The following is a 14,996-nucleotide window of genomic DNA, read 5'->3' as shown; positions in this document are numbered from 1 at the left end:
GGTGAGTGAGTGGATATTAGTAGCTGTATGGGAGAGGTATGTGTGTTAGTGAGTGAGTGGGTGTTTCAGTGACTGTATGGGTGAGTGAATGGGTGTATCAGTGACTGTATGGGTGAGTGAGTACATGTGTTAGTAGCTTTATGGGTGAGTGTGTTGATGCGTCAGTGAATGTATGGGTGAGTAAGTAGGTAGTGAGCAGCTGTATGAGTAATTGGGTATGTCAGTGACTGTATGGGTAAGTGACTGGATATATTGATAGCTGTATAGGTGAGTTGGTGAGTAGCTGAGTAGGTGAGTAAGTGAATGTGTCAATGACTGTATGAGTGAGTGAGTGGGTGTATCTGTGACCACATAAGAGAGTGAGTACATGTTTCAGTGGCTGTATGGGTAAGTGAGTGGGTATGTGAGTGACTGTATGGGTGAGTGGGTGACTCAGTGGTTGTATTGGTGAGTGACTGGGTGTGTCAGTGACTGTATGCATGAGTGAGTTGATATGTCCATGACTGTATGGGTATGTGAGTGCATGTACGCATGTGACTGTATCTATTAATGACTGTATCAGTGTGTGTCTGGATGTCTTGGTTGCTGTAACAATATCTGTCTCAGTGTGTACCTTAAGAATGTAACTTTGGTCAAGAACACAGTAAGAAATAATTAGTAAAGTACATTACTCCAACAGATGTTGCCATTTGTATAAAAAGAAGAACATAAGTATAAGTTGGTGTTACATTTTACAACATTACAAAAATAATGTTTAATTTTTGCAATGCATAAGTTCATATTATAAACAAAACAACAGACATTTCATAAGTTGTAATATTATCTTACATGACATTAAAACATTTAAATGTCCCTTTTTACTGGTCCTAGTTTCTATACTTGTACACAATAAACAATGTAATGTGCAAAGATTTATCCTTGAACAGTGGGGTAAAAACAATCATGTAGGGGCTGATTCACAGAACTAACTTAAGACAAAATCCTAAACTTACTACATTTGAAATTCACAGAAGTTAGGATTTTGTCTTAAATGTGTCTTAAGACAAACTTAAGACAGACTTAAGACAGACTTAAGACAAACTTAAGACAAACTTAAGACAGACTTAAGACAGACTTAAGACAGACTTAAGATAAACTTAAAACAAAATCCTAACTTAAGTCTGTCTTTAGTCTGTCTTACGTCTGTCTTAAGTCTGTCTTAAGTTTGTCTTAAGACTGTCATAAGACTGTCTTAAGTCTGTCTTAAGTCTGACTTAAGACAAATTTAAGACAAAATCCTAACTTAAGTCTGTCTTAAGTCTGTCTTAAGTCTGTCTTTAGTCTGTCTTAAGTTTGTCTTAAGAATGTCTTAAGTCTGTCTTAAGTTTGTCTTAAGACAAATTTAAGACAAAATCCTAACTTCTGTGAATACCAAAAGTAGTAAGTTTAGGATTTTGTCTTAAGTTAGTTCTGTGAATCGGGCCCGTAGATTGCAGAACTGCATACAAATAAGTGACACTCACTACAATTATGTAATCAATTGTTTTATCTATAGTTATTGAACTAATCCAAACAAACATATGTTAAAAATAACCCCTTTATTATTAAAAGTGGTACAATGCTATTAATAGATATAGAGCACAGTGGGATGTGGAGACCCTTAGAAAGACATCACCCCTTATAGGCTGAGTGATGTCATAAACACATACAGTGAACATTGAAGAAATACAGTATATCACTTTTTTAATGGTAATAAGAATGTGGTACCTTAAAAGGCAGTTTTTGCTCCAATTGAAGGTTGCTGTCATTACTTTTTTTCCATCCAGTTTAACTTTTTAAATAGACAGTATTGTGTTGAAATGTCACACTAAGTCCTTCCTGAATGATGACAGCAAAAGTACTGTAAGTTCTTCCGTAAATAGATATTTGTCCTGCTGTGAAGTTTTTGCTCTCTGTTTCCAATTTACTTCCATCTGCTCTGCATCGTTGTAGCATTAATATACTTTGTACATTTTGATATATTAATTTTGACATACCATCTGATTGACAGTTTAGACAGGTATTCTTTTGGTTTGCTTTTTTTAACAATATGTCAAAGGACACAGTTTTGCAATCCAATAGTGTTAAATTAAGAAATTGCTCTAAATCTATGTGCATACTTGACGTGAAAGAACAACCTTCACACTCGTGGTTCCATGAGTAACTCAGTCCAAATAAGACATCACTACTTATTTTGTCTTCTTCTAAAACTCCAAGGATGACCATTATAAACTCCTGTGCATATTATTGAGTTACATATCGAGCAACATCACAGCATTATAATCATTAATATATTTGAAGGCCTCTGTTCCTCTGAGACGGTAAGTGTTTTTGGGTGATTTCTCAGTCATTCTATGTCGCACTGCAGATAAAAAAAACAGTTTATTCTTCTTTTGGAAATCATAGGTCTTCGAAATCCAAAACAACACCTTGTGTAAAATTTTCCTTTAGCCCTGTATTTGTGACAGCAGTACTTGCCACATCTGCATTCTAGAAAGCACAAAATTTACTGTCTCAGGCCTTTTTTACCACTGTCTTTCCAGATGGTACATGTGATATACTACTCTATGAAGGAGAGTACAGAGTCATCACTATCTGTTCCAAATTCCAGAGCATATTTTATCCATAACAGCATGTGAATTTGAGGAACATTTCTAGCTTGGTACTTTTCACGCCAAAGGAAATCATTTACTACGCCAAGAGGAGGATTAGTTTTGTTGCCAATAAAAGACAGCATGGCTTGAAACCTGTGGTTAAAATAGTTGTGGAAAACAGTGAGCCTCTAAACCTTTCTCCCACACACTCATTGGAGCTTCTTTACTTTTTTTCATTCGAAAGAGATCAATAACATTGTCAATAACTTCTTTGTAATGTAGTGGATGCATACTATAGTGTTCATATATTTCTTCTGATTGGGATCTATCCACTTTTTCAATCTGTCCTCTTGATCATAATATTTCATCCTCCATTCAACTTACATCTCCAAGAACATGGACATTTTTGTAATAAATATTATTTTGTTTCCCATATAATGTATTTTTTTTTAAACTTAATTAACATTCACTAACTCTTGTCAGATTTAATTTTTTGTTTTTGGTAGGCGCACCATTTACCAGAATGATTTGTGGTTCATCAATATCTCTCTACACCCACAGTTTCAATATTTTAAAATCTAAAAGTAGACAACTCTTCCTTTAAGGCCTATCTGTAGCTCTGTTGGTGGTAATTTTCCAATCTTTGGCTTCATACGAACTACTGCTTGAAAAAGGTGCATACAGTGTGTGAGAATTGATTAAAAATGTTTCATTCCCGAAGCTCTTCTGGAATTGCTACCAGTTCTAACTTGTTATGTATTGCTCAGGCTGGAACTTTGGTTTCATCTAACTTATCATAGCAATACTTACATATAATTTGCCCTGTAGACAAATCAAAGCGTTCCTCTATATATATAAAATATACAGAAAATTCTTACAACTTATCTCTTTTCTCTTGTTCAGTTTTTGAGAACAAAACAACATTGTGAGATTGGCTTTTGTATTGAGGGCATCCACAATTAATACAAACACAGTTTGGTTTCTCTGAAGACATGGTGTTTAATGTTGCAATCTTTTGCATAAAGTTATGAATACTAATACCTGTGTCCTGTTCCTCTACACCTGCACATACCAACTCTTCATTTTCCCTAGACTCCTCTTCAGGACCAACAAAATTGAACATCTTCACAAACTTTTTCTATCTTTGCTACTGTACCTCAAACTAAAATTTTATTAACTTCTCCTTAACATAAGGCGGGAGTTCTCACAAAGTAAAATCTCCTAATTAAATCTAGCATTTTAGAGTGATTACAGATGGACCCTGCAAATACTGCTTTGGTTCCATTTTTATATTGGGGCCTGTCTACATCTTTCTTATACCTCTGCAGCAATCACTTCCTCAACATTCCTAGGAATCATTTCTTCTTTTGTAATCGCAGTACCAACTTTCACTTTCATAACATCGACCAGTTGTTGCAACTGCATGCACTAATATGTTCTCTTGAAAGTCGCTCTCTTCATTAAAGAAAGGCTCAGTACTGGATGTATGCTTCCATTCTCCTCAGAAAACTTTACAAAAATTACTTCTATTCACATGTCTTTTTTGGCTTCTTCTCTTCATAGACAACACTGTTTAAGCCAGTGTTCTCATTCTATTCTATATCAAAATAAATAGCTTCCTCTACAGGACAAATGCCTTATCAACTAAAGTCTCAATATGCTGTTGTTGTTTGACTGCTTCTCTTCTTTTATACTGCCTCGTACTTAGTACCAACTTCTGTATTGCCCTACTACAAAACACTCTAACTCTTATTTCCTTAAATTGCTTCTGTCTTTTTGTTAAACTATCTGTTTTCTTATACGATTTATTAGTCTTAATGTCACTTAGTGTATATCCTTTATTAGCTGATTTGAAACAGTTATGTCACTATGTTATAGCCATTTTGAGGGGCATATTTACAAGCCCTCTCCACCACTGATGCATCCCTTTTTTCAATGCTCAGGTGGTGCAGTCTCATTTTCCATATTTACAAGGTGGCTTTCCGCTACTTTGCATGCCTTAATTCCACGTTGTAAATATGCCCCTTTCTGCCGCAGTCCTCTGCAGCAAAGGGGCGTGCAATGACTGTTGATGTGGGCTTCACAATGCAACACGAATTGCTTTTTGATGCTGCACCAGATTTACAAGTATAAGGCAGCACCAAAAACTAACACCATGTAATACCAGGCTTTAGAAAGACGATATGAGGAGAAATTATACATTTTTCCTCATTTTTTGCTCTTTCCATGTGTGCTGCATTTTGCCACACACAACAGTGGTGCAAATCAATATTATTGATTGTTTATGTGCAGGAAGGTGCCCCTTCCTGCTCATAAACAATGGTCCCTGCAGTGCAGGCACCCTTAAAATATGACTGCAGGGTTGCTGCACTGGTGGCACTAGAGGAAACACAGGGATGCACCATATCCTTGTGAAGACGACACATCCCTGCGTTTTGAAATGTCAGAGCATGGCATTGCCAAATCTGGCACAGCTCTGCACTCTGTAATTCTATTTTAAATATGCCCTTTAGTCTGTTACTTTTTATGTTTCAATCAGTGTGTAATTGAGTATGTCCATGTGTGCATCAGTGTGTGCCTGGTGTATCACCGTAAGCATCAGTGTGTGCCTGGGTGTGTCACCATATGCGTCAATGTGTGCCTAAGCATGTCAGTGTATGCATAACCGTATGCCTAGGTGTCTTAGTGTATGGATCAGTGTCTGACTTGGTGGCTCAGTGTATGCATAAGTGTGTGATTGAGTGTGTTATTGTATGCATGATTGTGTACCTGGGTGTGTCAGTGTATCCATCAGTGTCTGCTTGGGTGTTTTACTGAATATATCAATGTGTGACTAGGTGTGCTACGGTATACATCAGAGTGTATTTGGTTGTGTCAGCGTATGAATCAATGTCTTCCTGGATGTGTCAGTGTATGCATGAGTATGTGCCTGGGTGTACTACTGTATGCATCACTGTGTTATGTTATGTTATTTGTTATGTTATGTTATTTTTGATTTCTATAGCGCACGGATACTCCATTGGAGTGTCCCAGCGCTTTTTATTGGCAGCTTGTAAGCATAAAAACATAACACAGTGGGATAAAAGAAAAACAACAAAACTAAGGAGGGAACATGCTAAGGGGCAAAGAGCCAAGTTTTAAGGCCCTTCCTAAAGGTCAGCAAATTAGAAGTGCTACGTAGAGCCAATGGCAAAGCATTCCAAAGCTGCGATGCCTTCAGCTTGAAGGAGCGGCCCCCTACGCGGGCCCTCTTTACTCGAGGGACCACCGCAAGGCAGAGAGATTCGGATCGCAGAGATTGGGCGGGCGATAAAAGGTAAGCCTCCGTTGCAGATATTTTGCGCCAGAGGCATAAAGAGCCTTATGAGCCAGCGTCAACGTCTTGAAGACTATCCGCTTCCGGATAGGCAGCCAATGAAGCGACTGCAAAAGGCCAGACACTCTGGCTCGCCTATGAAGGCCGAAAATAGCCCGAGCGGCCGAATTCTGCGCTGTAGTAGATACTCCTGTAGGCCCAGATATAGGACGTTAGAATAGTCCAATCTGGAGCCAATTAAGGCCTGCACAGTGATCCTCCTGTGCTCTTCTGAAAGCAAGGGAAGAAACTTCCGGAGCATCTTCTGGAGGCCGAAACATGTTCCCATAAGACCGAGGATCTGAGATCTCAACGTCAGAACATTGTCGATCTTAATTCCCAGATTTTTTTGCCTGCTGGGAGGAATGTGCAGGAGGAAACATATTAATCGGCCACCATTCCTGCCAATCAGGATCAGAGGTACAACCGAAGAAGAGTACCTCAGACTTATCTGAGTTGCATTTGAGGCTGTTCAGCTGGAACCATTTGAAAACAGCCCCAAGGCACTCACGAATACTCTCTCCATCAAACTCCTCTCCTTTCCCACACGTAAAGAGGAGCTGGGTATCATCGGAATAGGCTACGATCTGGGCCCCCAAGGACTCCGCCAGTGCGGCCAATGGAGTCATAAAGATGTTAAAAAGAGTCGGACTCAGCAACGAGCCCTGCGGGACTCCGACTCCCAAAGGCGGCATCACGGCAGAGCTTGAGGAGGCCCAGACCGTTTGTTGACGGCCCGCTAAGAATGATCTAAACCAGCTGAGCACCGTCCCCCTCAGACCGACCTCATGAAGTCTGACGAGGAGACCCTCATGGGGGACGGTGTCAAAGGCCGCCGACAAATCAAGCATGACAAGCATAGCTTTACCTCCTGAATCCAGTACCTCCTTAATGGCTTCGGACACCTCCAAAAGCGCCGTCTCGGTGCTTAAATTGGGGCGGAAGCCAGATTTAGTGGGATGAAGCAGATCGTTGGTTTCCAAAAAGCCAGAGAGCACGGTATGCACGTGTGCCTGGATGTGTCAGCATATCTGCCTGTCTATGTCTGGATGTCTTAGTGTATGCATAAATGTGTGCCTGTGCGTGTTAGAGTATGGATAAGTGAGTGACATGGTGTTTCACTGTATGCATAAGTGTGTCATTAGGTGAGTAAGTGTATGCATGAGTGTGTTCCTGGGTGTGTCATTGTGTCCATTAGTGTCTCCTTGGGTGTGTTAGTATATATATAAGTGTGTGCCTGTGTGTGCTACTGTATACATCAGAGTGTATGTGGGTGTGCTAGTGTCGTCTTCACTCTCTGCTTGGGTGTGTCAGTGTATGCATCAGTGTGTGAATGGGTGTCTTACTGTATGGATCAGTATGCAACTGGGTATATTAGTGTGTGCATCAGTGTCTGCCTGGCTGTGTCATTGTATGCTTTAGTGTATGTGGTTCAATTTACTATATGTATCAGCGTGTATATGGGTGTGTCAGTGAATGCATAAGTGTGTCCCCGGGTACAGTAGTGTATGCATGAGTGTGTACTTGTGTGTGTCAGTTTATGCATAAGTGTGTTCCTGGGTTTGGTACTGTATGCAGGTATGTGTCTTGGTGCATCAGTGTATGCATAAGTGTGTGCCTTGGAGTGTCAGTGTATGAATAAGTGTGTTTGTGGATGAGTTACTGTATGTATCAGTGTTAGCCTGGGTTTGTTAGTGTATGCATGAGTCTGTACCTGAGTGTATGCATCAGTGTGTGCCTGGGTGTGCTACTGTGTGCATTAGAATGTGTCTGGGTGTGTCAGCCTATGTATCAGTGCATGTTTACCTACGGCCTACCCTACAAGTCACTTATATGTAGAAAAATAGAGTTTAAGGCTTGGCAAGTGATTTTAAATAGCTGCATGGCCTGGCAGTAAAACTGTACACACTGCCTGTGCAGCAGCAGGCCTGAGGCATGTTTAAATGGCTACTTGTCTGGATAAGTGGTTTAGAGTGCCAGTACTTACGTACATATAAGTATATTAGTCCCTCTCTGTATGTGTCACTGGATGTGTAAGTAACAATGTCACTATGTGAATGACTGTCTTAGTATATTTATAGGTCGCTATATGTATATGTAAGTAGCTGTATAGATATGCAATTGTGTGCACAACTGGTTCTCTTACTGTTGGATACTTAAGTGCTCTATGGGCCTGCAACTGAATGTGTAAGTGCCTCTGTCGCTGTCTCTTTCTAACTGGGTGTTTGAGTTGCTCTATGTTTTGGGAAATAGGTATGGTGTATGGGTCTCTAAGTACACATATAAAACACTGAATCTTCAAATTATACGTCTTATCATTTAAGCACACTGTACCATTTCTTATGGCCTACCTATGGCCTACCCTAGTGGTGATGCGTATGTAGTAGAGGGGAGTTCAAGGCTTGGCAAGGAGTTTTAAATGCCAATGTGACTGGGCAGTAAAACTGCACACACCGGCTGTCTAGTAGCAGTGCAAACACATGTTTAGAGGTCTACTTGTCTGGATGGGGATTTAGTATCAGGTCTTCAGAACATATCTGAATGAGTGTGTTAGTTTGTGTGTCGGTGTGGCGTTAGATATGTGAGTAAGTATGTCAGCAGATGACTGGTTCTCTTAGTAACTCTATTGGTCTGTAAATGTGTATGTGAGAGGCTGTATCAATTGCTAACTGGCTGTGTTAGGGACTATCAGGGTATGTATCTGTGTGTGCAACTGGCTCTGTTACTGCTGGAAACATAAGTGCTGAGTGGCTGTGTGAGTGAATATGTAAGTACCTATGTCACTGTTTGACTGGGTGCATGAGTGGCTCTATGCTTTTGTAAATAGGTATGTGAGTCACAGTATGAGTGGGAGACTAGATGTATAACTGGGAGTATGGACCTGTAAGTGTACATGCAACTCACTGAAATTTCAAAGTACATGTCTTACCTTTCAAGCACATACCGCCCTGCACTATGGCCTACCTTAGGGGTGACAAATAAGTAGTAGAAGGGGAGTACAAGGCTTGGGAAGGAGTTTTAAATGCCAAGTTGACCTGACAGTAAAACTGCACAAACAGGCTCTTCAGCAGCAGGCCCAACACATGTTTAAAGCACTACTTGTCTGGATGGGTGACTTGATAATGTCAGTTCTTCAGTACATATCTGAATGAGTATATTAGTCCCTATGTGGGTGTGTCAGTGGATAGGCAAGTAACTATGTCAGAATATGCCTGGCTTTCTTAGTAATTCAATGGGTCTGTAAACATGTATATAAGTGGCTGTATGGGTTTCTTACTGGCTGTGTTTGTGAGCGTTGGGGTATGTAACTGTGTGCGCAACAGGCTCTCTAATTTATGGATACATAAGTGCTATGTGGGTATGTGAATAAATTTGTAAGTACCTCGGTCTCTGTCTGACTGGGTGTGTGAGTAGCTCTATGCATTTGAAATAGGTATATGAGTCACAGTATAGGTGGGAGACTGGATGTATAACTGAGTGTATGGGTCTGTTAGTGTGTATGTAACTCACTGAAACTCCAAAATACATTTCTTACCTTTTAAGCGCATAGCACCCTGCCCTATAGCCCACCTACAAAAAAACAAAAAAACTGTTGATGGACAAAATGCAGAACAATGTCATACATTCACCCCAGTACAGAGATCTGGGCCTAAATCCATCATTTTTTTGCTCACCATGCCGTTCCAGTTTGAACCCAGCCATATGCAAACCAGTCTTGACCCTGTGCCTCATGGGAACAGTCCAGCCCGAACTGCCAAGCCAGGTCCTCCCTGGACTGGAAACAAGCATCCTAGGACCGGTTTCGGGGTTTCACCCCTCTTCAGCCAGGATAGCTTGATTCCAGTGGTATGGAGAGCAAGGGACCCATGTCTGGGCATACCCTTCCCACTCGGGGTGACAAAAGCAAAAAAACAGTTGATGGACAGAATGCAGAACAATGTCATACATTCACCCCGGTACAGAGATCTGGGCCTAAATCCATCGTTTTTTTGCTCACCATGCCGTTCCAGTTTGAACCCAGCCATATAGCCCACCTACAGCGTACCTTAGGGGTCACATATGTAACCAAAGGTGACTTTAAGGCTTTGCAAGGGGTTTTAAATGCAAAGTCCGACTGGTAAAAAAACTGCACACACAGACTCTGCAGTAGCAAGCCCAAGACATGTTTATAGGGTATCTTGTCTGAATGACTGACTTGGTTATGTCAGTATGTGAGTACGTATCTGAATAAGTGTAACATTTTCTCTGTGCGTGTGTCACTACATATGTAAGTAACTATGCAGCTATATGACTTACTCTCTTAAAAACTGTATAGATCTCTAAATGTGTATTTAAGTAGCTGTATAGATTGGTTACTGGCTGTGTTAGTGATGGGGTGTGTAACTGTATGTACAAGTGGCTCTGTTACTAGGGGATACATAAGTGCTGCATGGATGAGTGAGCGGATATGTAAGTATCTCTGTCTCTGTGTGACTGGGTGTATGAGTGGTTGCATGCTTTTGTAAATGGGCATGTAACTCACAGTATGGATGGTAGATTAGATGTGTAACTGAGCATATAGGTGTGTACGTGTAACTCACTGAAACTTTGGAGTACATGTCTTTTCTTTTGAGCAGATAGAAACCTGCCGAATGGGCTACCAACAGCCTACATTATGGGTAACGTTTATGTGCAGGAAGGGGAGTTTAGGTCTTGACAAAGGGTTTGAAATGCCAAGTCAGCCTATCAATAAAACTGCACACATGCAGCAGCAGGCCGAATACATGTCTGAAGGGCTGCTTGTCTGGATGGGTGACTAGGAGTATGGGTGTGTATAGGTGTATGTAACTGGCTGTATGCATTGCTTACTAGCTGTGTTAGTGGGTGAGGTTGTGTGTAACTAAGGGGCATATTACCAAGCCCCTATCGCCACTTTTCGTGACGTTGTGGTGGCAATAGGGTCAGCGCCCTATTACCAATGTAGCGTTAAACCACATAACGTGGCTAAAAGCCATGTTAAATGGCTTCACGCTGCCTTGGTAATAGGGCACCTTTCATGCTAAAATTAGTGTGAAAGGGGCGTGCATTGGGTGTTGTGGTGGGCGTTCCACTGCAACACCCATTCACTTTGACGCTGCCACTTATTATCAAGAGATTCGATAATAGGTGGCAGCGCCGAATTTAAGAACATGAAAATCCTGGTCTCAAGGTGGCGACACGAGTAAACTGCTTCATTTCTCCTCGTTTTTTCTAGGAAAAAGCTAAATGCCAAGGTTTGTTTATGTACAGGAAGGTGTCCCTTCCTGTACATAAACAAACCTGTTTTCAAAATGCCATTTTGTAACTCACATGTGCTGCATGAAGCAGCACACATGTAAGTTACAAAATTGCATTTTAGGTTTGTTTATGTACTGGAAGGGACACCTTCCTGTACAAAAACAAACCTTCCTGCTCGAATACACCCTTGCACTCTGGTGCAAGGGTGCCTGCGTTGGAATTAAGTTGTGCGACTTAGCGCCATCATAGGGGGAAATGCCAGGCTGCACCATATCCTTAGAAATTTGGTGCAGCCTGGCGCTTCCGAAGTGGCAATGAGAGGAGTTAGGCCGAGGAGGCTAACGCCTCTCACTGCCACTTCCTAGATAATATGCCCCAATGTGTGTAACTTGGTCTGTTACTGCTGGGTACATAATTGATGTGTAAACTGCACACATAAGCTCTGTGGTAGGAGGCCAAATGCATATTTGAAGGACTAATTCTCTGGGTAGCACAGTAAGTACTACAATTCCAGTAGTACTATTTGATGTATAAACCCTAGGCACAGGGAGTGCAATGGGGCATACCAATTGGGGATAACTGATTGAAATCATATTTAGGGGTCAAGATCATTCACTTTAGGAATATGTCCCACAAATAAACTTTTCAGTCTCCTAATTCCAACTGACTGTTTTGGTATCTAACTGCATTACTTATTGACTGTTTCATTGTTCAAATGGATATATAACTGACTGTATACGTGTTTATAACAGCTACGGTACAAATGGATGACTATTTGTGACGGTACATTACTATATATGTAGCTTAGTATTTCAGTGGCACCTTGGGTATGTGACTGGATATGTAAGTACCCTATACACTTTCTATTACTTTTCATGCACTCATAACTCAGTCATTACATGTCCTTTCTAAATGTACACCGTTATTGACGTACCAGTGAACTTTCTTTGCTGTTCATCAATTTTTAAATCAGTATCACAATAAATCTTTAATTACTCAAAGTGTCACATCTAAACCACAACAATGGTATACCACTCACAGTACTAAAGATCCAGTAATGACAATCTTTCCCATTCTTTTTTCAGTGAAACTAATGTACTTTTCTCAGTGGTCAGTTCTTTTGAACCCTTTTTCTCCTTTTAAGAAGCCCAATCTGGCAGTGTTTGTGGGCAGATTCACGAATATGTTGCAATGCTCAGCGGGGTCCCGTATCACTTCATGACGGATTTATTCATCTATACGGGAGTCCGTTAAACCAATCAACATTCTTCTTCTATGACTTTGCATTACAAATTTACTTTTTAAGGTAGTAGTGATTTAGAAAATAAGTATTTTAAAATAAGCAAATGTCTAAATCACTAAATCAGTCTATTTAAAAACCTTCCTCCCACTCTGTTTAAGCTCAGTTTCCCTGGCAAAGCCCTTTGTTACACTCTCTTGAACCAGTAGGTCAAGGGTTCACAACATATTTTAGAAGCAGAAAACTAGCTTCAAATTCAATTGCAGCAGGTGTGGTTGACTATTTGGATATATATGCATATTCAAAATATCACCTGTTTCTGCAATCCTCAGAGACCACAACATGGGCTGCATCTGAAACAATAATTTAAACTTTGACAAGGAGGGTATATATAGAAGTGATAGAGATCATTTCACAGTGAAAGGCAATATGATGTTACTCAACAACATAAAAGACTGCATCCTGTTTTATGTGTAGGTATCATCTACACACAATAAACAAGAAGGTTCTTCTAAGAGCAAATCTGTTGTGAATCCCCAAAGCAAATGCATATATTCCATGCACAGAAACACATTAAAAAAATTGCAAATGTGTATCTGACTGTATTTATCTGACTTGATGTGTGAGAGTCTATCAGTGGATCTGTGAGTGGGTGTAAGAGTCTGTGAGTGAGTCTGTGAGTGAGTGTGGCACTATGTGAATGGGTGTCTTAGTGGGTCTGTGAGTGGGTGTGACAGTTTGTGAGTGGGTGTGTGAGTGGGTGCATAACTGTCTAGGTGGATATGTCATTTGTTGAGTGAGCATCTTAGTGGGTATGAGAGTGGGTGCCTGAATATCTGAGTGAGTCTGTGAGTGGGTGCATTAGTGTCTAAGAGGGTCTGTGAGAAGGTGTGTCAGTTTCTGAATAGATCTGTGAATGGATGCATAACTATCTGAGTAGGTGCGGGAGTGGTTGTGTGAGTGCATGTGTGAGTCTCTAAGTGGGTGAGCGAGTACCTTAGTGGGTCTGTAAGTGGGTGCTTTGAGTGCCTGTGTGGATCTTTGAGTAGGTGTGTGAGTCTTTGAGTGGGTCTATAAGTGAGTGTGTATCTGTTTGAATGGATCTGTGAGTGGATGCATGAGTGTCTGAGTGGGTCTTGGAGTGGATGCTCCAGTGTCTCGGTGGGTATGTGAGTTGGAGGGAGAGTGTCTAAGTGGGCCTGGGAATGAGTTTGTAAGTCTCTGAGTGGGTCTGGGAGTGGTTGTGTGAGTCTCTGAGTAGGTCTGTGGGTATGTGCATGAGTCTCCTTGTGCCTCTGTAAGTGGATACATGAGTGTCTGAGAAGGTGCATGAGTGTCTGAGTGGATGTGTTTGTGAGTGTGAGAGTGCCTGATTAGGTCTGTCAGTGGGTGTGACAGTGCCTGAGTGGGATCTGTCAGTGGGTGTGTGAGTGTCTGAGTGGGTCTGTGAGTGGCTGTGAGAATGTCTGAGTAGGTGTGTGAGTATATGAGTGGGTCTCTGAGTGGGTGTGTGAGTCTCTGAATAGGTCTGGGAGTGCATGTGAGAGTATCTGAGTGAATCTGTGAGTGGGTGCCTGAGTGTGCTTTACTGGGTCTGTCTGTGAGTGCATTAGTGCCTGAGTGGGTCTGTGAGTGATGCATGAGTGTCTGAGTGGATCTGTGAGTGGGTACGTGAGTGTCTGAGTTGGTCTGTGAGTGGGTGCATAAGTGTCTAAGTAGGTGTGTGGGTCTGTGAGTAGGTCTATGAGTGGGCACATGAGTGTCTGAGTGGGTGTAAGAGTATCTGAGTGGGTCTGTCAGTGGGTATGAGAGTGTCTTTTTGGATTTCTCAGTGGGTGCATGAGTATCTGAGTGAGTGTATATTTTTTGGGCAGAATTTGCGAATCAGCAGTGAAGTTACATGGGGGGCCATGCTGAGCATCACAAAGGATTTGCTAATCCTTACATGTGGAAAAAACATTTCTGGGCATTTCCTTACCCATTAGGGTTCCCTCACAGAGCCCTGGATTTCTCCCAGGGGGTCAGGATACCACTACCCTACCCCCTTCCATTACATTTCATATTTATTGTTGCTAAAATGGCGACTGCAACTTTCTATTCATATATACATATATACATACATTTTGCAAAGATTCATCGAACGATGCCAAAGTTACTGGTAAATGCTCTTCCTATGGAAGCTTGGTCCTAACTATAACTACCTACTGGAATATATATTACCTACTGGTGGTCACCAGTAGGTAGTCATAGTTAGGACCTATTTTCCATAGGAATGTTTTTCATTTGGCAATAACTTTGGCGTTATTTGATAAATTCTCGTGTAATTTCCAAAACTAGTTTGACGCTCACTTCATCTGTTGGCTTCGAAATTTCAGGGTGATTCGTCAAGCGAGGGCCAAGAGAAAGAGGGGATCCCAAAATGCATTTACCCCAAGTTAATTTCCATAGGAACTTTAGAAATGGTTAAAGCCCGAACTGTGGAATTACACCAAATTTAGCAGGAAGGTAGATTTTAGTTAAGGGAAGTGACTTT

Source organism: Triturus cristatus, chromosome 8 (genome assembly GCF_964204655.1).
Source record: "Triturus cristatus chromosome 8, aTriCri1.1, whole genome shotgun sequence".
Lineage (NCBI taxonomy): Eukaryota > Metazoa > Chordata > Amphibia > Caudata > Salamandridae > Triturus > Triturus cristatus.
This window is presented reverse-complemented; position numbering follows the sequence as displayed.